Source organism: Sus scrofa, chromosome 2 (genome assembly GCF_054392235.1).
Source record: "Sus scrofa isolate SSC_HxYL_T2T_F1_AM1 chromosome 2, Sscrofa_HxYL_maternal_Yorkshire_Landrace_v2.0, whole genome shotgun sequence".
Taxonomy (NCBI): domain Eukaryota; kingdom Metazoa; phylum Chordata; class Mammalia; order Artiodactyla; family Suidae; genus Sus; species Sus scrofa.
Genome location: NC_139384.1, coordinates 23,192,156 through 23,219,286, shown reverse-complemented (window position 1 = coordinate 23,219,286; position 27,131 = coordinate 23,192,156). Strand labels below are relative to the sequence as shown.

The following is a 27,131-nucleotide window of genomic DNA, read 5'->3' as shown; positions in this document are numbered from 1 at the left end:
TATAAGTAACTTACGGTCTCACATTGTGTATGTATTTTTATTTTACAAAAGTAGTATTTTACAATAGACCACATGCTGTGCAGATTTTTTTTCCTTCACTGCTCTGTTTTTAAGATTGATCCATGGTGTTATGCGTACCTCTACCTTTTATTTCAAATTGGTGCATAATTCATAGAGTACATTTCTGTTCCTTATAAATTATCCTACCTCAGTGATAACCACAGACTGTCTAGAACTTCATCCTTTTCCAAACAACAGTGTACTGAACATTCTTACACATATACCCTTATGGATGCCTGTTAGCCATTCTCTAGACATTATCTGGCCATAGGACAGCCTAAAAATATTTTTTATTATATTTTCAGTTTATTTTTGTACATTGATCTTATACCAACAAATTATTTAAACTGCCTTATTCCTTGATTTTTCTAAGATATTTCTGGCTTCTGAGAATAATGAAAATCTTACCTCTTGGCTTCCAGTCCAGATCCTTGGAAGGTCTACCAGTAGTACATAAAAGAGGAATGATGCTAGTGTCACATCATAGAATTGTACAGTTACTGTCCTAAGTCCTCTGCAACACTGCACACATTACAGTCCATATGAACAGTGTCCTTGGGATTGCGCAGGGCTATAACCTGTGCTTCTCTAGATATTACCCCTTGGCAATTTTAACTCTTCTCCAGCTGCAAAGATAGCACCGGAATCTTTCCATTAGGAATAATACTTGCTGCAGGATTTTGGTAAGTAACATTTAATCAAGTTGAGGAAGTTCCTAAAGTCCAAAGAATATTTTGAAATTGGAAATAAAAAAAAATCATTCTTTCTGTCAAATGCTTTTTCTTTACTGAAAAAAAAAAAAAGAAAACATGATTTCCTTTTTTCTTTGTTGGTTAATAAACTAGGAAAATTATATTGGTTAATTTTCTGACAAATAAAAAAAAATCCCTGGGTTAACTATGACTTGATCACATGTGTTTTAATAGACTAATGGTTTTTATTAGGTAAAATTTTATTAAATATTTTGGTATTCATATACTTCCAAAATAGCTTTACTGTTCTGCATTCCCACCAGCAATACATGAGAGTGCCTGTTGTTACTCCATATCCTTGTCAGCACTTGCTGTTGTCAGTGTTTTGGATTTTGACAATTCTGTTAGTGGTATGTTACTGTTGTTTTGATTTGCAATTCCTAAAGTCATAGATCTGATTGTTGAGTGGCTTTTAATATGCTTATTTTCCATCTGTATGGTAAGATGTCTGTTCAAGTCTTTTGCCCAATTTTAATCAGCTTGCTGTTTTCCTCATATTGAGTTTAAAAGTTCTTTATATATTTTGGATAAGAGTTCATTATTAAATGCATATTTTGCAAATATTTTCTCTCAGTCTGTGGCTTGTCTTTGGAGTCTCCTGTTTCTTATGGACCAGAAGTTTTTCATTTAAATGATGTTCAGTTTATCAATGATATCTTTTGTGAATCATTCATTTCTTGGGTGTTATAGCCAAATAGTTATCATTTATTCATGATCTTCTAGGTTTTCTCCTACATCATCTTCTGGGAATTTTATAGTTTTGCATTTTAACATATAGGTATATAATCTAATTTAAGGTATTTTCTGTGAAGCATTTATTGTCTGTGTCAAGTTTCTTACGTTTCTTTTCTTTCTTTCTCTCTTTCTCTTTCTTTATCTCTTTCTCCCTTTCTTTCTTTCTTTCTTTCTTTCTTTCTTTCTTTCTTTCTTTCTTTCTTTCTTTCTCTTCCTCCCTTTCTTTCTTTCTTTCTCTTCCTCCCTTTCTTTCTTTCTCTCTCTCTCTCTCTCTTTCTCTCTCTTTCTTTCTTTCTTTCTTTCTTTCTTCCTTCCTTCCTTCCTTCCTTCCTTTCTTTCTTTCTTTCTTTCTTTCTTCCTTCCTTCCTTCCTTTCCTTCTTTCTTTCTTTCTTTCTTTCTTTCTTTCTTTCTTTCTTCCTTCCTTCCTTCCTTCCTTTCTTTCTTTCTTTCTTTCTTCCTTTCTTCCTTCCTTCCTTCCTTTCCTTCTTTCTTTCTTTCTTTCTCTCTCTCTCTCTCTCTCTCTCTCTCTCTCTCTCTTTCTTTCTTTCTTTCTTTCTTTCTTTCTTTCTTTCTTTCTTTCCTGTTCTGAAGAGTCAGAGAGAAAAATACAGATAATTATAACTCACCATGCAGATACCTCCATAGGGACCAGTGCCAGAGTAGGAAAACCTCAACTGTAACTCACAAAATTCTGGAGGGTCAGTGTGGGAAAACTCTGGGAATTAAAAGTCCAGAGGAGTCTGGTCAGAGAAAGACACCTACACTTAATGAGTTTTTCATCCAGGAGCTTGACCAGCTTCTTACAGCAAATGCTGGAGAAAAATTGCCTCGTCTTTCACAAAAAGAAGAGGAAAAGTAATCATTTGAAATAATCCTCTTAAAAAGACCTGCCCTAGGAGAGACTGCTTTACTGGAGCCTAAACACACATACTTAATTTAGCCAAGTGAAATGTACCCTAACACTTGGAACTCACAGACAATCTGCGTCATGGACAATGATGGTCTTCAGTACTCTCTCCTCTGGTCGGAGCCTCTCCTCTACTCCTAGTAACAGCTGATTGCTATTCTTTGCTTACTCTCACCTGTTACTGATTGCTGTACAAAAATATTATTAAGTAAAAATAGCATGTCTTACCCAAACTTGATTACTTTTCCAGATTTTTGCCAAAAAATATATCTCTAAGTTGAACATTGAAAAAAAAAATAGGGGTGTGATTAGGGCAAAGTTCCTTTACAGTCTCCAGAAATCATGTACATTGTAGACTCAGCCAGTAAGCTTACCTAGGGAAAAAAAGGGGAAGTGGATCCAAAAAACAAACATAGTCCTGATTTTTTTTTTCCTATGGAATCATTCATTATTGATTAAAGTCACAAACTGCTTGGACATGGATACCAGGAGATAAGAAAATGAAATCACTCCTAATGATGGGCTCTAGGATTATGTGCTTAAAACATTTCCCTCTCACTAGCTTATCAGGCAACCAAAAAATTGAAAGCAATTTGCATTGGAAATAGATACTTTTTGATGGTTCCACTCTATGCGGCATTCTGGAAAAGCCAATAAAACCAATTACTAGGCAGTTGTGTTGCTCATTAGATGATTGCATAAACAAATAACGTGGTTTAGAATCAATCACTTGTTTCTCCTAGGAGTATAGGTAGCATGGTACGTGGAAAAGGACTGGTCTTCTGGGTCAGCTTTTGAAAGCTGTTTTTTACATGACATATATAAATGTGCTCATTTGAGAGGCTATCAAGATGCCCTCCCTGACACACTGAAGGGTAGAAAGTGGGGAAAGAAGAAGAGAGCTCCATCTGTAAATTCTTCCAAAAAACTTCCACCTTATAGTACTGGCACAGGCAGATAACGGTTATTAGAGGTGAATAAAGATAGCGAAATACAGTAATTCTTTTTGTTTCCCTTTTCACAGCCCATGGCAACACTGGATCTGAGCCACATCTGCAACATACACCGCAGCCTGTGACGACATCGGATCTTTAACCCACTGAGTGAAGCCAGGGATTAAACCTGTATCCTCTCAGAGAGTATGTTGGGTTCTTAACCCACTATGACACAATGGGAACTTTGAAATAAAAGAATTCTTATTCTTGGAAAAGAATAAAAAGAGAAAAGAGGCATAATCTTCCACTTTGGATGCTCGTTATGGTCAAAGTGCCCTTATGCAGGGGGCTCAGGACTTTGGTACTTCCCATATCTCACTGTGGCACAAACACACACACACACACATTATCAGAGCTTCCCCTTCTCAATATAATATCCAAGAATCCTCAAGGGAAAAACCAATTGTGATAGTCTTCAATTTTATCTAACCCATTAAATTAGTACTTCTCAAGTGGTAGGAATTTTGCCTCTCACTCCCTGGTATCACTGGACAATATCTAGGCATATTATTAGTTGTCACAACTGAGAAAGGTATTACTGGCACCTAGCATAGGTAAAGGACAGGATGTTTCCCACATCCTCCAATTCTCAATAAAACCAGAAAAGAAAAAATTCCTCCAATCTGCAGGTCCCTTCTAAAAGAAAATTAGCTAGTCCAAATATTAATTGTGCCAAAGTTGATAACTGATGCAGGATATAACAGAAGATGAAATCAGCTGTATATGAAATATAGGTCCCTGTCATTGTTTTATTTGATTTCATGACAATATGTAAGAATCTCAAGCTTTCATTAATAGGTGTTAGACATCTTAAATAAGATGTCATAGCTCAAGAAAAAAATCTAACATTGACAACAGGGTCTGGCCAGATGGTGTCCTTCTCAACTCCATGGAATAATGTCGTATCATAATCATCAAATCATAATCATCAACATATTTTAGCAAGGCAACATAAAATGATCCCTTTTCATCACATTGGAGAAGATACGGTGGAGAAATTACAATTATCTTACCACTGAAATTTTTGCCCTGCTTCCCCTAGAGTTGAACGTTTTAATACATCAGTGACCAGGGTACAGCATTGCTAGAGAAAGGTAAGGCATTCGTGCATGCTTCCTTCTTTTCTACAACAAGGTTAGTGATGTCTTTCATCAAGACCACTGGTACAGAACTAAAGCAGTCCACAGTCCCGCTGAGCCAGTCATTAATTCATTCTCTCAAGCTATGTATTGACCTACTACCTACTAGGCATTTTTCTAGTCACCAGACCACTGATAAGAGGAAAAATACCATCCCTTTCCTCACAAAATTTACACTTATATGGTCTGTGTGTTGCTGGGGCGAGGGGACAGAGTGTTCACAGTAAACACAAAATTATTGTGATAAGAAAAATAATCACTGCTCCACCAACATAAGTCTACTTCCTTGTCCCTAGAGCCTATTAATACACTACCTTACATGGCAAAAGGGAATTTCTTTCTTTCTTTCTATTTTTTTTTTTTTTTTTGGCTTTTTGCCATTTCTTGGGCCGCTCCTGTGGCATATGGAGGTTCCCAGGCTAGGGGTCGAATCAGAGCTATAGCCACCGGCCTACGCCAGAGCCACAGCAACGTGGGATGTGAGCCATGTCTGCGACGTACACCACAGCTTACAGCAATGCCAGATCCTTAACCCACTGAGCAAGGCCAGGGATCGAACCCGCAACCTCATGGTTCCTAGTTGGATTCGTTAACCTCTGAGCCATGACAGGAACTCCTGGCAAAAGGGAATTTAGAGGATGTATGGAATTAAGATTGCTAATCAGCTAACTTCACAATAGACTGGATTGCCCAGTGAGACCCATGTGGGCTTTTTGACTTCCAGAATTACAGGATAATAAATTTCTGTAGGTGTAAGCCTATACTTGTTTAGCAATTTGTTACAGCAGCAATAATAAACATACAAAATGCCAAGTGCTTTGAAGAAGAAACACAGGGATGCACCTAAGCAAAGGTATGAGATGGGTGTGTGTGTGTGTGTGTGTGTGTGTACGTGGGTGCACGCATGCATGGGCACTCATGGCAGGGTCTGGGGTGTTAGGGAATCGGTCAAGAAAAACTTCCAGATTAAATTCTAAACTGGAACCTGAGGATACATATGGGTTCATCTTTTGAAGAAGAATCAAATAGTGTCCCAGGCAGAAAGAATAGCAGTAAAGGCTTGGAAGTGAACTAAATCGTGCTTCTGGTGAATTATATTACATTGCTCAGTTAACAGAATAAGAGGAATGCAAATAATGAGAGAGAAAGCAGGAGAGGTAAAAGTCAGATGACTGATGGAGTTCCCGTCGTGGCGCAGTGGTTAACGAATCCGACTAGGAACCATGAGGTTGCTGGTTCGATTCCTGGCCTTGCTCAGTGGGTTAAGGATCCAGCGTTGCCGTGAGCTGTGGTAGAGGTTTCAGATGCGGCTCGGATCCTGCGTTGTTGTGGCTCTAGTGTAGGCTAGTGGCTACAGCTCCGATTAGACCCCTAGCCTGGGAACCTCCATATGCGGTGGGAGCAGCTCAAGAAAAAAGGCAAAAAGACAAAAAAAAAAAAAAAAAGTCAGATGACTGAGTGTTAAAGATCAAGTTACTAAGACTGGATTTGATTTAAGCAATATAGTCCATAAGGACTTTTAAATAAAGGAATGACACGTATAAATTTTGGGGGGAAAGGGCTCTGGTTGCTGCATGAAGGACAGATTGGAGAGAGACAATGGTGGAAGCAGGAAGACCAGTTTGAGGCAGTCGCCAGTAATCCCTAGGAAAATGGTCACCCACCCAAAGGCATTGGAAATGGACAGAAATAGATGGGTTAAGAAAGGCAGGATCAAGAAGACTTGGTTCAAACATATAGACAAACAACTATGTGCTGATGGTGATGGTGAGCAGGAGATAAGGTTGAGACCCAGGTGTCTAGCTTGGAAAACTGGGTAGATGGGAGTCTTTCTGTAGACCAGAGAAATATGAGCAGTGAAAGATATCATTCGGAAAAAAAGATTGGTTTTGAATATGCTCATGTTGTAGGGTCTGAGGAATAAAAGAGCAGACTGGAATGCAAGGAAAGTGATTTGCAGGCTTCCATGGCTTTGTCATTTCTTAAAGCTACAGGTTCCTGTGGGACCCTCTGCTAGTGTCTGAATTCTAAAGGGTCTAGGAAGGTGGTCAAGGACAGCACCCTTAAGCTTGGCGATCTGTTTCTTTTAATATTTAAATTAACCTCTGGATCATAAATAAGAAATAGTTGCTAATATATAGTATGGAAACAATTAAGCAAAAACATTCATCTTTTAAGATAATTTTCTTATGAGTCAAAAGCCTCTCTAAAAATAGTGAGCTGTAGGATCATTAGAGAAATTTCTGGACTTTTACTCATACATAAATAGGTATCTAGATTTGATTATGACCTTTGTAAAAAGGAGAGGGGGAGGGAGGATGGATGGAGAGAGTGAGAGAGAGAATCTTTTCCTAAAAGACAGCTCAATAAGGTGCGGGGGCGGGGGGGGGGGGAAGTCCTTTTCTTAAAAGATAGTTGACTAAAACATAACCTTGCGATGACTTTGAATAGTCCAGGTTCTGGTGCAATAAGTATACATTTCCAAGTTATTAGTAATTTGCAAACATTATTCACCTGCTGCTGGATTTATGAGCAACAAAACATTGATACATGCATTTGTTTCTGAATTCCAGCAGATCCTAGTGAGCCAGCGGACTATTTACAACCCCTTGCATTCTTCTACGTGTGGGCTGTGGATGTTTTGTTTCATTGTTAATAATCTGTATTCATAAATATATATGTAGGCAGAGACTTGAAAATTTGGAACCTGTTTTATTATTCAAAATATATTCAAATGCCTCTAACCCTTGTCTCTCCCCAACATCACTCTTTTCACTGTTGCCTTTTTTCACATCTATATAATCAGCTTACTTGCATGCTTTTCCCACCTGATCTTGTCTGTATTGAGCTGAGGATTTTTTAACCTCTATGGATCCTAAACTTGCTAATTTTCCTTTTCTTCCACTTAAAATTATATTCCGAGTGGTATTTATTCTCGCCAAATTCCAGCTAGGAGAGTAGAAAGAACACACTTAGATGGAAATACAATTTCCTTCATTTAGTAGCTCTGGGACATTGGCAAGTTATATATAACTTCGCCAAATTTCAGTTTCTTCATTTGTAAAGTGGGGGTCATATCACCTACCACATATATTTATTTTATAGATTAATAATATGCCCTTCCTTAATTCACAAAGATTTTAAGTCTTGAGTTAGTTCTCCCTTTTTTTTTTTTTTTTGAGGTGTTTCCTCCCCACCCCCAGAGAATATAGCTGAGCATGGAAATGTGTAGAATATAGCAGATTATGTAGCAGAGAAATGCTGTGGGGTGATAACCACCACACCAAAATGTAGCAAGAAATATCAGGAGAAGAGGAAACACAGTTTTACTTAATATCTTTTCCTTTTTCTATAACTCCAGATATGCCATGAATCTACTCCTTTTGGGTCAAAATCCTCTTTTGATTGTCCTAATGTTTTTAGCAGCCCAAGCAGAAAATAAAACGCATTTTAAAAGAAAAGGTATATGGAATGATTGGCCAATGGGGAAATGCTGCAGAGCACAGAGAACTCTACCCAATATTCTAGGATAATTTATGTGGGAAAAGAATTTGAAAGAGAATGGGTATGTGTATATGTATGACTGAAACACTTTATTGTAGAGCAGAAATTATCACAACCTTGTAAATCAACTATCCTTCAATAAAATTTCAAAAAAAGAACTTGAAAAAAAATTGTAAGTTCTTTGCCATACAAAATTTTTTAAAAATAAGAAAATAAATTATGAACTGAAATCATGTTAATATCTCCTGTGAATTTATGTGGGTTTTATTATCTCTAAGATATAAACCTGTTATCTTTTAAAATCACTAACAAAGAGTTCCCGTTGTGACTCAGTGGTTAATGAATTCAACTAGGAACTGTGAGGTTGCGGGTTCGATCCCTGGCCTTGCTCAGTGGGTTAAGGATCCGGCTTTGCCAATGAGCTGTGATGTAGGTCACAGATGCGGCTCAGATCTGGCGTTACTGTGGCTGTGACGTAGGCCGGCGGCTACAGCTCCGACTAGACCCTTAGCCTGGGAACCTCCATATGCCGCGGGAGTGGCCCTAGAAAAGACAAAAAAAAAAAGTTAAAAAAAAAAAAAAGTTAAAAAAATTAAAAATAAAATAAAATAATTAATAAGGATGACAACTATTCTATCAAATTTCATTAGTCTGCATTCTTATCTGTACTAAGCTGAAAAACTATGTAAGAGACTATTTAATGCAGTCTGTGTGGTAAACTTCATTTCACACCTGCCCAAAGTATGTGTGAACATATGTGATTTGGGAGCCTTCTTCCTTCTCAACGACTTCCTGAATCCCAACACAGACCCAGATTTCTTCCTGGATAGCCTTTCAAGAAAATAAGAATTGTGAGTGCCTGGTAAGTAATTTCCATTTCAAGACCCAATCACTTTCCATATAAACTTTTACTGTAAAGGGCCAGTTAGTAAATATTTTAGGATTTGAAAACCATATGGTCTTTGTGGCATCTATTCAACTCTGCTGTGGTAGCACAAATTCAGCCATGAGTGAAATGGAGACAAATGAGCATGACTGTGAGGATATAAAATTTCATTTACAAAATAGGCAGAGAGCCGGATTTGTCCATGGGCTAAGTTTGCCAACCCGTGCTCTAGAGTACATGCGGTTAATGTCTATGATCTGGTATTATGCCCTTTGAACAAGTCAAGATTAATATGCAACATCACAATGTTGAGATAAAAATACAGTTAAGGAAAATGTCCAGTGAGATGGGGGAACTGGGAACAAGAAAAATGCAGACACAGAAGTTCTGATTTCATTGCATCATCAATGTCTGTAGGCTAAGCACTCTGTAGAAAAGGCACCAAGGTGCTCTCAGATTATCTGTGGTGAAGAACCAATTCTTTTCAATCCATTATGGATTGGGAAACACAAAATCATGTACTCCAATGACAACAGAAAATTGGTTTTTAAAAATTTATAAATGTTTCATTCCATTTTCTGAATTCTTTTCAGTGCAAACCAGTAGCAACACATTAGGACCAGCAGAGGTCCATAGATCATACTCTGAGGATGCTAAGTGGTGTGCAAAAAGGCAATTCCCTACCTGGATATGTTTTGGCTTTAAGATCTTTACCACACCTGTTCACAGGATTATCTGCTGCATTCTCAGGCAATAAATATTCACATTATTATCAAGGTCTTCCATAATTTGTGTTGGGTCATATTGTTTTGGCAGTCTCCTCTTCTCCATCCACAAGGATGACTTCCTGTGCCAGACATGCGTACCTTCTGCTTTTCCACATCTTGCCTTTGCCTATGCTATTTCCCAGTTCTGTAGTGCTTAAGTAAATCCATTGTCAGCATCTTTCAAAACTCCTCCAGGAAGTCATGTTTCCTCTCCACTGGATGCAATTTGGTCCTCCATTGGAAATCCATAAAACATTGTATGCCTTTTCTCTGACTGTTCTTGCTTTAAATAATATCATAATGCTCTCTGTGCTTGTCTTACCCAAAGACTAGATAGTGAGCTTCTGGAACTTGAGTCCCACTTGCATATGGGACAGTATCCCTCAGAGTGCCTTACACAGTGCCATTTATAAAAGAGACATTTCTTATAAGTTAGTCCATAAATGAATGACACTGAACCCATACCACAAACATTCTATCTTAAGGACTGCCTTTGAGTGCTTTTAGAAATGCATTGCACTGCACCTCTGTCCTTTCTTTCTTCCACGTAGGACAAAAACACGTATCAGCAAGAGAGCTTGGGTATATAAAACCACAGGACACAGCAATCTGTGGCATCAAAAGCAAACCAAACAGAGGCATGATTCATTTACAAAATTTGTAAAATGGAGCCTAGAGAATGAAAATGCAATTTATAGCTCATTTGTACTCTCCCAGTTGTCGCTGTAAAACACACATTTCATGGGGCAGAAGGAAGTCAGCCAAGATTAGCATTCATTTCAGCCATAGCCCGTGACAACTGTTTGTTTCCATTGTGTTAGACTTTGCTCTAAGGATGAAAACTTAATTGGATATACTGGAGGAAAGAACTGCCATTAGTAAGTGAGTAAAATTTTATAATCTCCATCAAAGTTACATACTTGCAGAATTACAAACACAATTCTGAATTTAAAAAAAAAAAAAAAAGACCGAATCAAGCTATGTCAGTGACACATGGGGAAAATAGTCAAAAGATCTACTCAGGTGTTTTATTACTATTATTGCTGTTGCTACATCTGTAACAAATTGGAAGTTTTATGACCATCCTACACTTTACTGGTTTGCTTCTATATTGAAGACATTTGCAAATGAGCAAAATTCTGAGGGATGTATTCTTGGTATACATCATCTATATAAAACTTACATCATCTATATAAAACTTCCTTTCAGATAAGAATGTGCGCCTTAAAAGTAAGAAATTGTGAGTATGCCTTGCCTCTCAGAGTCTGCATTCTGATTCCCATGGTATATGGAAAAGAGCCAAGGAAAGGCAGACATTCTTCTGCAAGATGGGCTAGTAGCTGTACCCTAGCCTCTTCTAGAGAATATTTCCATGACAGGTTCTAGAAGTAAAAGTATGTATTCGGTTATCTTGGCTTCTTTTATCGCACCAGATATGACACCAATGATTGCCGGAAACTAACACAATCCTTTCTTTGATTATTTTAACTAAGAGAATGGAGTTCTCTAAATATAGGAAGCCAGACCAAAGGGTCTGGCTGGATAAGGGATAGGAACAAGGGGTGGCTTTTTTCTATACCAGCTTGGCTGGGACACGATTCAACACTAATCCATTTGTTGCTGTAAAGGTATTTAACAGATGTGATCAAAGTCCAAAATCAGTTACTTTAAAAAGGGGAGATCAACCTACATAGTCTGGGTGACCTGATTCTATCATTTGAAAAGCCTCAAGAGCAAAACTGAGGCTTCTCTGAGGAGGAAGAAATTCTGTCAGTGAGTTAGAGACTTAGCCTGTGCCCAAGAGTTTCGGCCTGCCCTTTCTGATGGCCTGGCCTGGCCTGGCCCGAGGATCACTGACTTGTCCCACAACCGTATAAGCCAATTCACTGCAATCTCCCTCTTAATATGTATACCCTGCTGGTTCTGTTTCTCTGGTTGGATGCCGACTGATACAGGTGGTGTTCCAGTCACCCAAAGGACTGGGGACTGAGTTCTAGAAAGTGGAATAAACTATGTACAGAAGAACATGGACTCCTTAGAGAAGTAGCAATGAGCAGCCATATCACTCTAGAAACAGGACAGTCATATTCTTAGACCCTCAGGTTTAGTGCCTGTGTCCTGGTCCTATTTTTCATTCCCACGAGATCTTGTTGTCTCCTTGAATATGCTGTTGTGTTGACTTCGATGCATTTACTGAAACCAAAGGGCCTTGACAAGAGTAATGATCATGTGCCTGAACATCTAGAAGACAGCAAAATCTATACTTTTGTGAAATCTTTATATTCCTTTTATTTCTATAAAAATTTATGTATCATCTACAAGTTTTAAGATATACTAAACTAGGGACAGTGAAGACATAAAGATGAATCTGACAAATGGAACATGCTTTCAAACACATTAGAATTTGGGAATGACACTCTTAGGCATCTATCCGGACAAAACTCTACTTAAAAGAGACACGTGCACCTGCATGTTCATTGCAGCACTATTCACAATAGCCAAGACATGGAAACAATCCAAATGTCCATTGACAGATGATTGGATTCGGAAGATGTGGTATATATACACAATGGAATACTACTCAGCCATAAAAAAGAATGACATCATGCCATTTGCAGCAACATGGATGGAGCTAGAGAATCTCATACTGAGTGAAATAAGCCAGAAAGACAAAGACAAATACCATATGATATCACTTATAACTGGAATCTAATATCCAGCACAAATGAACATCTCCTTAGAAAAGAAAATCATGGACTTGGAGAAGCGACTTGTGGCTGCCTGATGGGAGGGGGAGGGAGTAGGAGGGATCGGGAGCTTGGGCTTATCAGACACAACTTAGAATAGATTTACAAGGAGATCCTGCTGAATAGCATTGAGAACTATGTCTAGATACTCATGTTGCAACAGAACAAAGGGTGGGGAAAAATGTAATTGTAATGTATACATGTAAGGATAACCTGACCCCCTTGCTGTACAGTGGGAAAATAAAAAAAATTAAAAAAAAAGAATTTGGGAATGAAGATAACAATGTATAAGTATCCCCAATTCATAACTGAAAGAGATACATGGAGCAGGGAGACTTGTTGCTGGTTAAATGGGAGTCCAGAGCAGCTGAGGGGATCCAGAAGGGCCCCTGGGATAAGAGGGCATTTGAGTTCTGCCTAGACCTACCATCTGGGGGCCTGGGCAAGAATGCAAAAGGAGAGCCTGGATGTCTGAACCAAACTCACACATTTAAATAACCTACACTGTATCCACCTTGACAGATATACTTTTGCCACAACATGGGAAGTGAGAATTTAACTTAGATTGATTGACTGACTCTTAAAGCTCCGTAATCCCCTTCTTTTCATCCCTGGTTCTCTCTTGCAACATTAGCAGCATCGCCTGGATGTGGACACCACTGCATGCCCATCAAAGCTCCATCCACAGCCCCTGCAAACGACAGCTTGTGGCCACCCCTGTGCCCAGAGTACACATGCCGGCAATGAAGCCACCCTGAGGACAGACTCAGGAAAGAGGCCATTGAGGTGGTGGGTCCGGGTGAGTTTGGAGTGGGACTTTAGCACGTGGCCCTCCTTAGTTCCACTGACTGCTCCCTTACTCCTTAAGGAAAGTGCCTCAAGGGGGAGCGCTAAAGTTTAGGGACAAATCGGAGGCCCCCATTGTCTGGATTTAGCTATTGTTTCGGCAGTTATCTTTAATCCTCCAACACTTAATTCCTTTTATTAATGAGTGTGGAGTATTCAGTATTCTTTCATTAAGCATATATTATGGAAAAGATAAAATATCTCCTTTAGCCGATTCCTACATATTCAGATTAGGAACCTCTTGTGATTATTTGAGCAGTTCTCGCACACTTTAAAAATGCATAGGTTCTATCGGGGGTGATGGGTTCAGGGGAGGAGTAATACATAAGGAGGAGACACTGGCAACAAAACAAAGGCACAAGAAGTGGGTCAGTGTGGCAAGAGGGATGACTTCATGAGGAGCAGAAGTGGGTAGTGATTTTAGAAACTAGGCAGAGACAATGCTATGGAGGGCTTAGAAATTCTGAGGAGGGCCGGCCTAAATCTTTTCCAAAGGAAATTGGAAAGAAGGAAGGAAGGAAGAGAGAGAGGGAAGGAAGGGGGAGGGAGGGATGGAGGAAAGAAAAAAGGCTGGGTGCTTGTCCCTACCCATGGTATTTGGCAAATTTACTTTTTAAAATTCATCCTGTACGACTAATTACATTTTGCACTTGGGAAGTGATGAAACCATCATTAAGGTAGAGAAAAATGTGACCATTGCTTTCTATGTGAAATACAGGAGCACATTATTTCATTCCAGAAGAGTCTTCATTTAACACACACACACACACACACACACACACACACACACACCATCAAAGATGAGAATAAGGTATAATAAATGGAAAATTCATCTAACCTTCAGGGTGGCTGCAAAAATTGACAGTGTCCATGAACTGCTCTACCGATGTTTCAAGCTAAGGGAGGGCCGTCCCTCTGCGCAGCTGAGTGAGCTGACGGATTTGAGGTCTTCCCCCTGACCTCAGTGCTCTGCGTGTGTGAGCACGTGCACCTGTGAGCATGGAGGCACAAATCTGTGTTTTCTCAGAGAGAACTTAAAGCTGGTGAAAGACACTGAGTTGAAAAACTTAAAAGTCAACATTCATGTTCATGTTCTTTATCCACAAAAAGTGCTGCAGCAGATGCTTTTGGTTGCTCTGCCGCTCTGTCCAGGGATGAAGTATCTTTAAAGGTGAATCCTTACTGTCTGATGAAAAAGTGTTCACTCAAACCCAAGGAGTGAGGAGTATGTGTTTAATGTGAAAGAGTTTTTGTAGGTGAGATGCAGAGAGTTGATGGATTGATGTATTCACACACATGCTATTTTATAAGGATGACTTTGAGGCTAACAGTAAAAATAAGAGCTGTATTTTGTTGAGCAGTGACTCTATGTCAGGAATCATGCTAAGCATATAAGCCTTATCATATGGGATACAGAGAACAACTGTATGTAGGAGGTTGTATTATTATGCTAATTTTCCAGATGTGGCAACTGGAATTTGTAAGAGTGTAATAACTTGCTTGAGGTCACAGAGCAAGTAAGAGGAAACCAAACTGCTTATCTAGCCTTTAACCTGGTTACTTGATAGACGAGTAAAATAAACCCCAGGAATATGAAGGGACTTAACCAGTGATAATGACCTGTGTATATCATATGAGGTCACTAATGTGTGCAATCTAATGAAAAATGATGCAAAAGAACTTACAAAATAGAAACAGACTCAAAGATCTTGAAACTAGGAGTTCCCTTCGTGGCGCAGTGGTTAACGAATCCAACTAGGAACCATGAGGTTGACGGTTTGGTCCCTGCCCTTGCTCAGTGGGTTGACGATCCGGTGTTGCCGTGAGTTGTGGTGTAGGTCGCAGACACGGCTCGGATCCCATGTTGTTGTGGCTCTGGTGTAGGCTGGTCGCTACAGCTCCGATTGGACCCCTAGCCTGGGAACCTCCATATGCCGCAGGAGAGTCCCAAGAAATAGCAAAAAAAAAAAAAAAAAAAAAAAAAAAGATCTTGAAACTAAATGTATGGTTACCAAAGGGGAAATGTGGGAGGGGGAGGGATTAAATTAGGGGGTTGGGATTGACATAAACACACTGCTATATATAAAATAGATAGGTAACAAGGACCTAATGTATAGCACAGGGTAATCTACTCAATACTGAGTAATAATCTATGTGGGGAAAGAATCTGAAAAGGAACATATATATGTATAATTTTGCTGTACACCCGAAACTAACACAACTTTCTAAGTCAACTGTATTCCAATAAAATTTATTAAAAAAAAAAAAAGAAGTAGGGCTAGAAACAGTACCTTGAAATCTAGATGTTCCACTTCTGCTTTTCAAAGCCCTCCTATTATATCGATTCATCAGATCCCAGAGAGCTGAGTATAATCTGTTTTCCATGAGGCTTCTGGGAGCACCTGCTGGGAGCCCAGAAGGTTTCATTAAACACAAATGGCAAGAAAATTTCAGAGACATGGTTGATATCACACTGCTCTCCTCCAGTGATCTCCTCCCTCCCTGATTACTCAGCTCAGGATGAAGAAGGAGGTTTGATGTTCTTATACAGGCCTTCTTCCACAGAGACCACTGTCTTGTTTGGTACAGGAGCTCTTGGTGAAGTTTAAGAAAGACAAACCCACAGAGCTAAGACCGTGATTACCAAACAGTGTTGTTACACTTACCTGAAATAAACTGAAAGAGAGAGAGAAAGGAAAGGAGGGAGGGAGGGAAAGGAAGAAAGAGGGAGGGAGAGGGAGGGAGGGAGAGGGAAGACAGAGAGAGGGAAGGAGAGAAAAGGAGAGAGAGAGAGAGAGAGAAAGAAGGGGAGAAAGTTATGAAGAAAACCCCAAACCCCAGAAAACTTGAGACTATGTGATACTTCTACCCTGATGATCACACTGCCTCAACTATGACCACCATTTGTTCTGCATTAATATGTAAAAATATTAATAATTTAGGAATAAACACATTATGTGCACCGTTAATATTTTATAGCATTTGAAGCTTTTAATTATACATTTATTTAATTATTGTGAATATTTCATTTTAGGAAGATTGTCTGGCTCCAGAGTTATCCATGAAAGGAGCAGTTTCTCTTTATCTCTCTTTGATTCCCACCACTGTCCATTCAACACATATCTCAGTGACTAATGAGTTAATAAATATTGATGCCTCATAAGTGCTTGTGAAATGAATGAATAAAGAACCCTTCCATAAAGTAGACATGATTTTTGCATTTTTGGGGGTGACGAAAGTAAAACTGTAAACTTATTCCCCAAAATGTTAGCGCCAAAAGATCTCTTCAAATTCTTTTTATTCTGAATGTCCACCTTTTACTAAATGAAAGGAATGCTTGCAATTATTGTTCAGTGGAGGTATCTTCGCTTTCTTTCTATGGGATTTTACTTAACAGTTTTCATACAGTCTGAGGCTCCAAAGTCAAACTTTTCTATCTTCTAGTTCATGAAGTACATCACACCCCAGAAATAAGTAGCTGTAACAGGATATTGAAAGACTTTACTGTCGTGATTCATTTCACCAAACTTTGATTCCTCAAAGCTAAACTGAAATCGGTGAGATGGTCAGCTGAACCATCTCCTGTATTGATTACTGTTATCAAATAGTTTTTTCTCTGCAACAAGGAACCATACAATCTCAATAATATAGAAGAATGAGCACCCATTTCTTGCTCATAGGTTTATGGGTCTTGTTGAGGGACACTGTTTTTAGGGTGAGGGTTTAATTCCGGCTTGGTATAGGGCTAGAGATTGGTTTGTTCTGCTTTTGCTCATTCTTGGGCCAGTCTCAAGGAATAGTGACTACCCCATGGGGGAGAGGAGGTAGATTTCTTCTCTCAAAGGATCCCTGGGGACAAGAAATAATACATGCAACTCCACAAACTTGGCATGCCTGCTTATATTTTATTGGCCAAAGAAAGTCCTATAGTGAAATCTCAAATCAATGGATAAGTGGGATAGGGAAGTGTACTCCCGTCATAAAGATGGGAGAGAGCAGGGGATTGGGGGGGCGGTGGGTTCAGAGAGAGGAGGGGAGAAATTGCTTACTGACTAAAGGTGATTAGATTTACACTAGTCATATAATCGTATTTATGTAATCTTAATTACTTTCGTTCAATGATTAAGAGGTGAATTCAAACCTTTATTTTATCATCATTAAATCTATAGTTGGGCTTCTCTTGAGTTTCATCATACCTGTTCCCCCTCTAGCATGCCACTTTGAGTTTTTTAGGCCATTCTAATCTCTATCTCACTGAATATTTCTCAGGTTCACGTGATAAACAGCTTCCATTCATTTAGCAGATACAATCAGGACAACTATGATGCAGTAAAGATGATACTGTCCTGTCTTTAAAGAATTAGCCAAGAAAGAAAACCACTAGGCCAGGACAAGGGCTAAATGCTATCACCATAAGGGTATATGGCATTTGTATAGCCTTAGGCAAGCTAGAGTCCTCCTGCATAAGATGAGTTTAATAAAAGCATTTATTTGATAGACTTGTGGGAATTAAATAAGGGAATGTTTTTAAAGTACTTAATATAAGGTGCAGAGACAGTTGTGCATTTATAAGTCATCAATATTGTTTTTATGATTATTACTCTTTTTTAAGCAAGTATGAGTTTTGGTCTACATACTCAGATGTACAAGGCACACAGATTTTCATTTTTCTTTTTTTAGCCCAAAGTATAATACAATAGAAGTTTATTTTCTGGATGACTGTTCACGACCCTCGCCCCAGGATTGTGCCATGGCTTCAAATCTTAATTGCTATCAAGCAGTTGGGCAGATCAGGGAGGTCTCCCACCTGGTCCCAGGTCAACAATGACTCATTTGTCACTGAGATCTGCACTCTTCCATTTATATGACGCTCATCTGTCTGCGATGTCCCTGTCACTCTTGAGTATATGGAACTCTTTTCAAGGCTGCCTATTTTCACAGCACCTAAGCTTCCCACATGGTCATTTTCTCTCTGGGGCTCACGGCCCTAACCCCACCCTCCTCACCATCACGCTATCCTGAGGCAGTGACTGTTTTCTCTCCTCTCCCTTCCTTATGTCAGCAGGTGGAATTTCTTCCGCCCCATTTCTAAGACAATTTATCTATATCCTAAATACTTTCCCCTCTCTGGTTTTCCCCGTTTAAAAGCAAAAGTGCAAGATTTCTGCTTTTGGCACAGCAACCTCCCTTGACTGAGGAAAAAGCATGGGAAGTGTTCTCTGTTGAAATAGAGGTAAAGGAAAGAGAAAATCAGGAAGAGGAAAACAAATGTGAGTGAGCTGCTCTCTCAAAATATTCTGCTACTGTCACTGTAACTACCATTATACGCACCTCATCCTCCCCATTGTGCTTAAAGTTGTTAATATGGACATAATCACTGGATCTCTGAATCCCTGTTAACACTTTTCCTTCGACTCCTCAGCCTAGAGCAAATACTTCATAAATGTTGTCAGCATGTTGCAGAACAAACTGCACAGCTTTGGAGCTCAAACAGATATGGATTCAAGTCCCCATTCCACTTCCAATAGCCTTAGGTAAATATGCTTGGGTATCTAAACTGTGTCTGCGTTTTCTCAGTTCTACAATGGGCATGAGAATGACCAGGGTCCCTTTTTGTGATGGAGAGTAAAGATCATTTATTTAAAGCACTGACCCAATTCCAGCAATGATATAATAAGTGCTGCGTAGCTACTTTTGGAGAGAAAAGGGTTAACCATTGATTTTCCTGCAGGCCTCTAATTTCTGAGAGCTCCCTCTGTAGGAAGGCTCCAGTTCAGGAAGCTAGAATCTGGGTTAGTCTGTGTGCAGAGTCTCTTAAAGCAGCTACAGTCAATGCCTCTGGCCTTATTGCCTTATTTAACATAATCTGCCTCTTGCAGAGAACCTTGGAAAGTAAATGCCAGAGGCTCTAGGATCAGGAATTAATTGTAGGAACCACAAAACCCAGGAAACTGGTTGGCAGGAGGTGCCCCTGTAAAATGGCAATTTGTCGGCCACTGTTGGAGAAATGAAGACAGTAAACCCAAAAGCCACTTTCTTTCCCTTTGGCTTGGAGCACTTGGCTTTCATTTATGAGGCCATCGGGTTCAATTAAGCCTCTGCATCGCAAGTTGTCAGTCACCATCAAGGCACCTCTTGGATACATGTCAGAGCAGCCTCCTTCTTGTCATTTCAATCTCCTTCTAGAAACCTGGGAGCGGGATTTCAAGGAGTTGAGATGGTGCATATTGTGTAACACTCTGTTTTCCTCCGTTTCTATCCTTGCTGTCTTTCCAGAGGCTCTGCTATCGCAGGTCAGGCTTGCAGGGAGCCGAGGGGTGCCAGGCTTACGAGTCCTCTGCGAGTGCCCATCTTGCTGAGTTTTGACAAGGACATTGTCCTAGGAGGAGGTAGCAGCATCTGGATCAGAGTAAGAAGCCCTGGGCCATGGCTGTTTTGAAGGTTCTCATTAACCCAGCCAAGATGAAAAGGGGGGCGCTAATCCCAAAGAGCAAACAAAAGTACTGAAAACTGCTGCTGAGAGGTTGGCACCCCTCTTTCTACCTTGGAGAGAAGCTGTATGTTTAATTTTTTTTCTTTATCAGACTCACCTGACAGCTGACATCTGTATGTGTGGCACTCATTTGCAATTTCCTAAATCAGCTCGAACATCGCCCCTTTTGCAACCACGCAAGAAAGTATATCTGAATGCAAATGAGAGAGAGAAAGGATATGTGGATGACCTTGCATCTTCTCCCTTAAAAAAAAAAAAATGAATGATATTCACAAACTTTAGTACTCTATTATCACTAACAAATTATTTGGACACACCTTATAGTAGGCCAAGGAATAGTATGTATCATAGTATTGTAGCTAAAACATTTTTTTTTTTTATTGCTGCATCCTGGATATACAGAAGGTCCCAGGCCAGGGATCGAATCTGAGCTGCAGCTGTGACTTATGCTGCAGCTGCGGCAGTACTGGATCCTGTAATCCACTGACCTGAGCTACTACAGCTGGATTCCCAACCCACTGCGCCAGAGTGGGAACTCCAAATCTTTTGGGTTTTTAATGTCTCAAGATTCAAAAACAGATTCTTCTTCTTTCCATTCAATTCAATAAAGCACTACAGAGTGCAAAGGATGCAGCAAGAACCAGGCTAGGGATGTTCCTGCATGCCCCATCTTGCCAGACACCATCAGAACTCTGCAACAGGCAGAGTTGTTCTTCTAAAGAAGGAGCAGTACACTTGCACCCAGAAGGCCTGATTTGGTATCCCTCTTCCTGTCTCTGTGGCCTTGGAAAACCTTCTGAACTTGAACAACTTGTGACTTTCAATTTCCTCATTGGTAGAGGAAAGAGATATATATGTATACACAACTCAGAGTTGATCCAGGGGTCAGATAACAATGGTTAACTCTATGCTAGGCAATAAATTTAAGAGCTCTACATGGATTTTTTATTTTTTATTATTTTTTTTTTTACTGTTCATGCTATGTTTGGTCCTTTATACAGATGAGGAAACTGAGACTTACAGACTTTGTGACAATATGTCTGTCTGAGCCTGAATTCAAACCCATGCAATCTGACTCTGGAATGATTTATCCCCTGAATTATTCTGCTATATTGTCGCTGTTTAAGTGTATAATCATTGGTCATTCCCTAAAATTTAGTAGGGATTCTTATGTGTACCAATGGAGAGAGGATTTTTAAGAAACAATTGAGCCAAAATAATAGAGATATTTCCTATAAAATGATACATAGATGCACATAAATGACTATTTTTAGTGTTGGAAGAAGCTTTAAAGAGTTCTTATTCTAGAAATTTCTAGTTAGCACATCAGTAAGGCCACTTTTCGATTTTAGTTCTCCATGGATGCTGCATTTTTAGAGTTTTCCCCGCCAAAATTAGATTTATCAAGTGGAATCCGCTTCTCAAATTTAAAAAAGTAGGTGTATACACACCTACTTGACATTCATATGCACATAGCTAATGCAGAAATTATGACTAAGTACGTAGAAATGTCATCCAAGCTGATCAATAGGAGACAAAGATTTTCTTTAACTTTTTTCTCTATGCAAGCCTCCATTTTAAATGGATTATTTCAGAAAGATGTTGCCTGATTTATAGGCTAGGTTTGCTTTTCTTGTTATGCTGTATATTCTCTCTCTTAGCACCCATCACTCATAATTGTTCTTCCTTGTCTATATTCTGTGTTAGACTGGAAGTGCCTTGGGAATGGGGCTGTGTAAAATTTTTTCCCAAGGCATTCATATGTTATTTGCAATGATATCATATATCCAATGATATCCAATGATATCATATACTCCCCTGACATCTGCATAGTCTGGTACAACTTCCTTTATGGAACAGTTGTCTGTGTCCATCCTTCCCACATCAGTAAATTCTCCAAGAACAAGAGGGAATAAAGAAAGGCATTATTGTACTCTTCGTGCTTTGAACAGGTTGTTCTCACTAAATATCCACTCCCTCCCTCTTTTGTGAACTTGGATTTATTCAAGACTAGTTCAAACATCACATCTTTTCTGACTCCTCCAGGTGGACTTGGAGCTTTTCCTGATCTCCATAGCTATTTGATGCCTCTTTTGGAACTAGTCCTGAGGGCTGGAGATGCCACCTTGTTTGGGGTATCACTGCAAACAGAGAGGGATAGATGATCTTTTCTTGCTTTTCTCTCCCATCTGCTTTTCCAGTTCATCAGCAACTCTTTTGGGTGGGGGTGCAAATGGGAGTTGTATTGTTGACTTTGAGTTATAGCTGTTGGAAGGAGAGGCTGGAAGACTTTGTTCAAATCTTCTCTCTCCTCAACCTCAAAATGTAGACATATATGTCATAATATGTAATCTTAGGGCTTTTGGCATTTTGAGGTGACTCCAAATTACTCTCCCAATTGACTTTTCTGAAAAGCTGACTTCTTCGATGGCAGAGTCAGGAGAAAAGATGCCTACAAGGAGAGGGACAATGTACCCATTTGTCAGTAACTATGGTATAGACCATGAACTAAGCCCTTACTCTATGACAGATATCCTGATCAATACTTCAGCTGTGTCACAATTCATGGAGGTGGGAATTTTCTCCTTTTTATCAGATGAGGAAATAATAATAACAAGAATGACAACAACAGATAATGCCTATTAAACACTTTTATTGAAACGCTTTCCTAACTGGATTATATACATAAATTTTTACGTGTTAACCGATTTACTATTGAGATAGGAACTCCTGTTATCTATGTTTTATAAAGGAGGAAACTGCAAGGTTGAACAGTTTATCTGAGGTCACACAGTTGGTATGAGGGAGAGCTGGGAATTTGAACCTCTTAGTTCAGCTCTAGAATCCATGCTTCGGAAACTGGGGCTCAGAGAGGGTACAAAATACACAAAAATCACCTTTCTTGCTCTAGAATTCTGTGTCTGGGATCCAGGTATATTTAACAACAGTCTTATAAATTGTGTTATTAACGTCATTTGTTTTGTTTTTCTGCTTACCATGCTACATACTATTCTTTTCTGCTTGCCTCGCTAGGTATCATTTAAAACGTGTGGTCAGAGATAAAAATAAAGTTGAATAGCTTCAATTTATACTATTCAAGAGGAAAATTGGCCTGAAGTGCCTGGAGAATGACCTCAAGTTCACAGTTTCCTTAGAACCATCTGTCCATCTGTGACCTTAATAATGCGTTCCTTCTGGTCCCTTTGATCAAAGACAATAGTCAGGAACAAGCTTAAATGTGGCTGCCCCATTCTTCTCAGAGTTCTGTACCAGCAAACCCAATGCCTCCATTTCTTCTCTGTTCAATAAAACTGCCTTGGGCTAAAGCTGATTTTTCATGCTGCCCATTCTCACTGCCTACTGTTCCCAAGAAAGTCCCTTATAATGGAAATAAGTCCATTGGATTAATAAGAGAGCAGCTTCAGGGCTCCTGACATTTCATCAAGGCACAAGAGTTCTTCGGTTTTTCTTTTTACAATTCTATCTCACTACAGACACAAAAACAAACAGGAGAAGGAGGTGCTGACCTAAAAGATGCTTGATTAGCACTTTCATTTTAAGACCCATGTATCAGCAGACAGTTTCCATTCAGCTAAGTCTTGCTGAGTGACATTAAGCTGCCTTTCAGAGACTTTTCCAGGATTAATGGTATGAAAGCAAATGAGGCCACCTTCCCAGAAATTCTGGCCAGAGGACATGCAAACTGTGGTCAAACATTCACATCGGAACCAATCAGATGTCTCTGCTAGAGCTCCGTGCCACCATTTTATAAGAGGAAAATGCTTCAGCATTCTGAATGTAAAAGATAGTTCAGAGTTTGCCATATTTCCCAGAGTGCGGATTTGATTACATTCTGCTTCTGTGTTGTGTTTACCCAAGGTTAACATGGTGCTAAATTAATTGGATCCAGCTGAGACACATGCCATCCAAATGAACTGGAGTTCTATGAGTCAAATCCAATATGATTAATCAATTAAATATTAGTAATGATGCTTTGGAGTGGGTGGGCTTTTGTATTTTGCTTTAGCTTTCAAGGACATGAGGTAACCTACATCAGGTTCTAATTGAAATGTTAGCTGGTTGTTCATACAGGTAATACAGGTTAATTATCAGGTGGTAGCTGAATAATTACCTAGCAACTGGCATCTTAGATTAGTGTTATAATTATTTTGCCCCTCTTCACCAAAACACAGATTGTCCTTGATAATTACTTATGGATTCACTGAGCATTATTGAGAGGAGGCCTGTTAAAGGCCAAAAACAAACAGTAATCATAGAGCTAAAATCTCTATGATTTTAGAAGGCTCACGTAACATCCCCAAAATTTGGTGAGGGTTTGTCTAGTTCATTATAAGGGACTTACTTGGGAACAGAAGGCAGTGAGAATGGTCTTTGCATATTGTTTTTATCTTATACAGCAGATAGGAAAGTACTGAGAACAAACTGGATCTTAAATTTATTGTTTAAATTTCAGTGGTTCCTGTAGGAACAAAAAGGAAAGAAAGAGAGGAAGAAAGCAAAAAAGAGGAAAGGGAAAAATATAGGAGATAGGGAAGAAGAGCGATGATCAATATTGATAAAGAGCCAGAATATAAGGGTTGAAAGGATAAAAAGGTTTAGGGTTGCTAAAAATGAATGAAAAACACATGGTCTGGTAAACTTAATATGCCTCTCTCTGAAAAGATATCTGTATCCTAATCTCTAGAACCTCTGCCTTAATTGGCTAAAAAGGACTTTGCAAAAATGATTACGTTAAGGATCTTGAGATGAGAAGATGATACTGGAGTCACCAGGTGGGCCCAAAATGCAACCCCAAGTATCCTTATGGGAGGAAGGCAGAGGTGGCTTTGGCACAGACAGTAGAGAAAGCAATGTGACCATTCCGAAAGCCGAGATTGGAAGGATGTAACTATAAGCTAAGGAAAGCCAGGAGCCATAAGAAGTTCAAAGAGACACAGAATAAATTTCCCCTAAAAACCCAGACTAAGCATGACTCTACCTATACCTTGATTTGGGTTCAGTGATACTAATGCTGGTCATCTGGCCTGCAGAACTCAACAAATTTATGTGGTTGCAAGCTACCAGGTTTCTGGTGATTTGGTACAAGAGTTACATGAAACTTTTACCGTCCTTCGGCCAGCCAGATTTTTTTTATTGCTTATCACTACCAGCAATAAAGTGGTGGTAGTGCTCTGAACACCCAGAACAAAAGGAGATGCCCAAGAGGAGAAAAACGCAAGCAAGCTTATGCCATCACATAAGTATAGTGAGATTACTTCAGATAGTGATAGACTCTATGAACTACATAAACAGTAAAATCAGGAAGAACATGGTAGAAAAGAAGGGATGACAAGAGGTGGGACCAGGGAAGGCTCTCCTGTTGGGGGGATATTTGAGCCAATCATGGGAGGAGAAGGCATATTCTCACGTTTTTGAAATCACCATCACTTTTCATTCGCAAAACAACCTTTTGCCAACTAAAAGTTGGCACTTGTTATCTGCCTCATCAAGGGTGAAATCACAAGCTGTTGTGACTGCTTATTTTCAACACCCCCTGAAAGGAGTTCAAGAATGAAGCACTCTGCTCTGGGAGGAACTGGAAGATCAGACCTTTAGACAGTTAAATAGTTTCAGGAAAAGATTTTATGAGCCCAATTCTTCATCTTTTCATCCTAGAAAAGCACGAAAATCTTTCATGGTGATGTCTGCTCCTTGTGACTAGCTGTAAATTTCACAAGAGGAGCAACAACCTTCTCTAAAATGTGGGCTTGATTGTGTATGTACCTCCCCCTTCACCAAAATCACATGTATACTGACCCTTCCCCCATCTCTTCTCAGAGCTTTGTTTCCCAAGCGATAGTTCTCATTTTGCCCCCAATAAAACAACTCGCAACTCTTAGGTTGTGCATTTTTTTCAGTCAACACTTTGAAGGTTGTAAGAGTTATCCATATTTTACAGAGACTTCAAGGGATAAAATATCTAACCCAATGTTACAGTGTTATGAGTGGTAGAAATGGGATTCAAATTCAGGTTGGTCTATGCTAAACCTTACACTTTTCCCACATGATGTGCAGGTAGAAAGAGTCAGTGCATAGCATGGACTAAAATGTCACAAAAAGTCTTTCCAACTCTCTGGAGTGAAGTTTTTAGATTTTTCTATTTAGACCTACATAATTTGACGCTTCAGGTTTACTTAGGTCGTCATGATTCAAGTTCTAAATGGCATCAACAATTACCCATTTAGATAGAATTCTCCATGGTTTTAGGAGCAAAACCTGCACCCTCCCTGGGAAAATGAGAATCCACCTCAACTATTATGACCCTAAAAGACTCATGCTCTTTCTCCTCAGTTTGACTCAGCTCTCCCTGAAGAAGCTTCTTGACACTTAAGTGAAAATATCATATGCAGATGAATGTGACAGGCAGGTGAAGGCCCGAGAGTGAGTAGGGAAAAATAAATTCTACTGCTGAAGGCCTGAAGAATCCTGATTTGATCATTAGGGCCTTTGGCTTGATTAGGCTGTGGAAGAGAGAGGTGCTCTGTTCTGTTGTGTCAGCTTGCAGACTCCAGGGAATGGTGGCTGTGAGGCAAGGACCTGTCTGACTTGCAAGCAGCGGACGAGAGCCAGCACACAGCCTTCATTCTGTGATTGTTAATTGTGAGGCTCCTCTGGCTATAGAGACTCCTGGGGTTGGGGGGGAGCCCACAAGCCTGTCAATGCTTGTCAGTGTCACTGTGACAACTGGACACTCCGGAAGGAGCTGTGGGAAAGAAGAGCAGCAGATAACAAGGCCACCTTGAGAAGTCCTATTCTTTGAGCACCTGGGGAGTATCATCAGGAAAAGATGAAGGATGTGGCTCACATTCCTAGCATTTGTCCATGGGCATGTCATGAGTTTTGATACCACCGATGATACTCATACACTTCTTGCCAGAGTCAAGAAAGGGTTTTAGATAATGAGACTTTGATCATAGCCTGTGTTGCTTCAGAGAGAAGTAAAGTCAACAACAACAGCAATGGCTAAAACAATAGCTAGCATTCATTCTGTACTCTTATTACCTGCTGGGCTTTGTTAAGTGTTTTAAGCATATTAACTCATTTAATCCTTACAATTGCTCTATGCATAATTATTGCCCTTCTATACTTCAGGAGAATGAGAAAAAGGCACACCAAGAAAATGAAAGCGCTATTAACTTCAAGTTGATTAAGTCACAGGTGAAGTCAAGAGACCATCATTTTCTATACTGTGGAATAAAGTATTTTTAGAAGATTATAGGCACCAAGTCCAGCTAACCT

General features: G+C 39.5%; 1 protein-coding gene across 6 annotated transcripts in view; it reads right to left on the bottom strand.

The window, feature by feature from the left end:
- The window catches only part of LOC146405286 (uncharacterized), a 952,516-nt gene that overhangs the window by 211,393 nt on the left and 713,992 nt on the right, over positions 1 to 27,131 (bottom strand). For 2 of the 6 annotated variants that reach the window (XR_014837051.1, XR_014837050.1), the window contains 3 exons: positions 19,930 to 20,075; positions 15,631 to 15,741; positions 14,178 to 14,330 (listed from right to left, as the gene is read on the bottom strand). The gene's annotated coding sequence lies outside the window, so the exon portion shown is untranslated. Of the gene's footprint in view, positions 1 to 468; positions 2,134 to 14,177; positions 14,331 to 15,630; positions 15,742 to 19,929; positions 20,076 to 27,131 lie in introns of those variants that run through there. The other 4 variants (XR_014837049.1, XR_014837053.1, XR_014837052.1 and 1 more) reach the window with 3 other exon arrangements.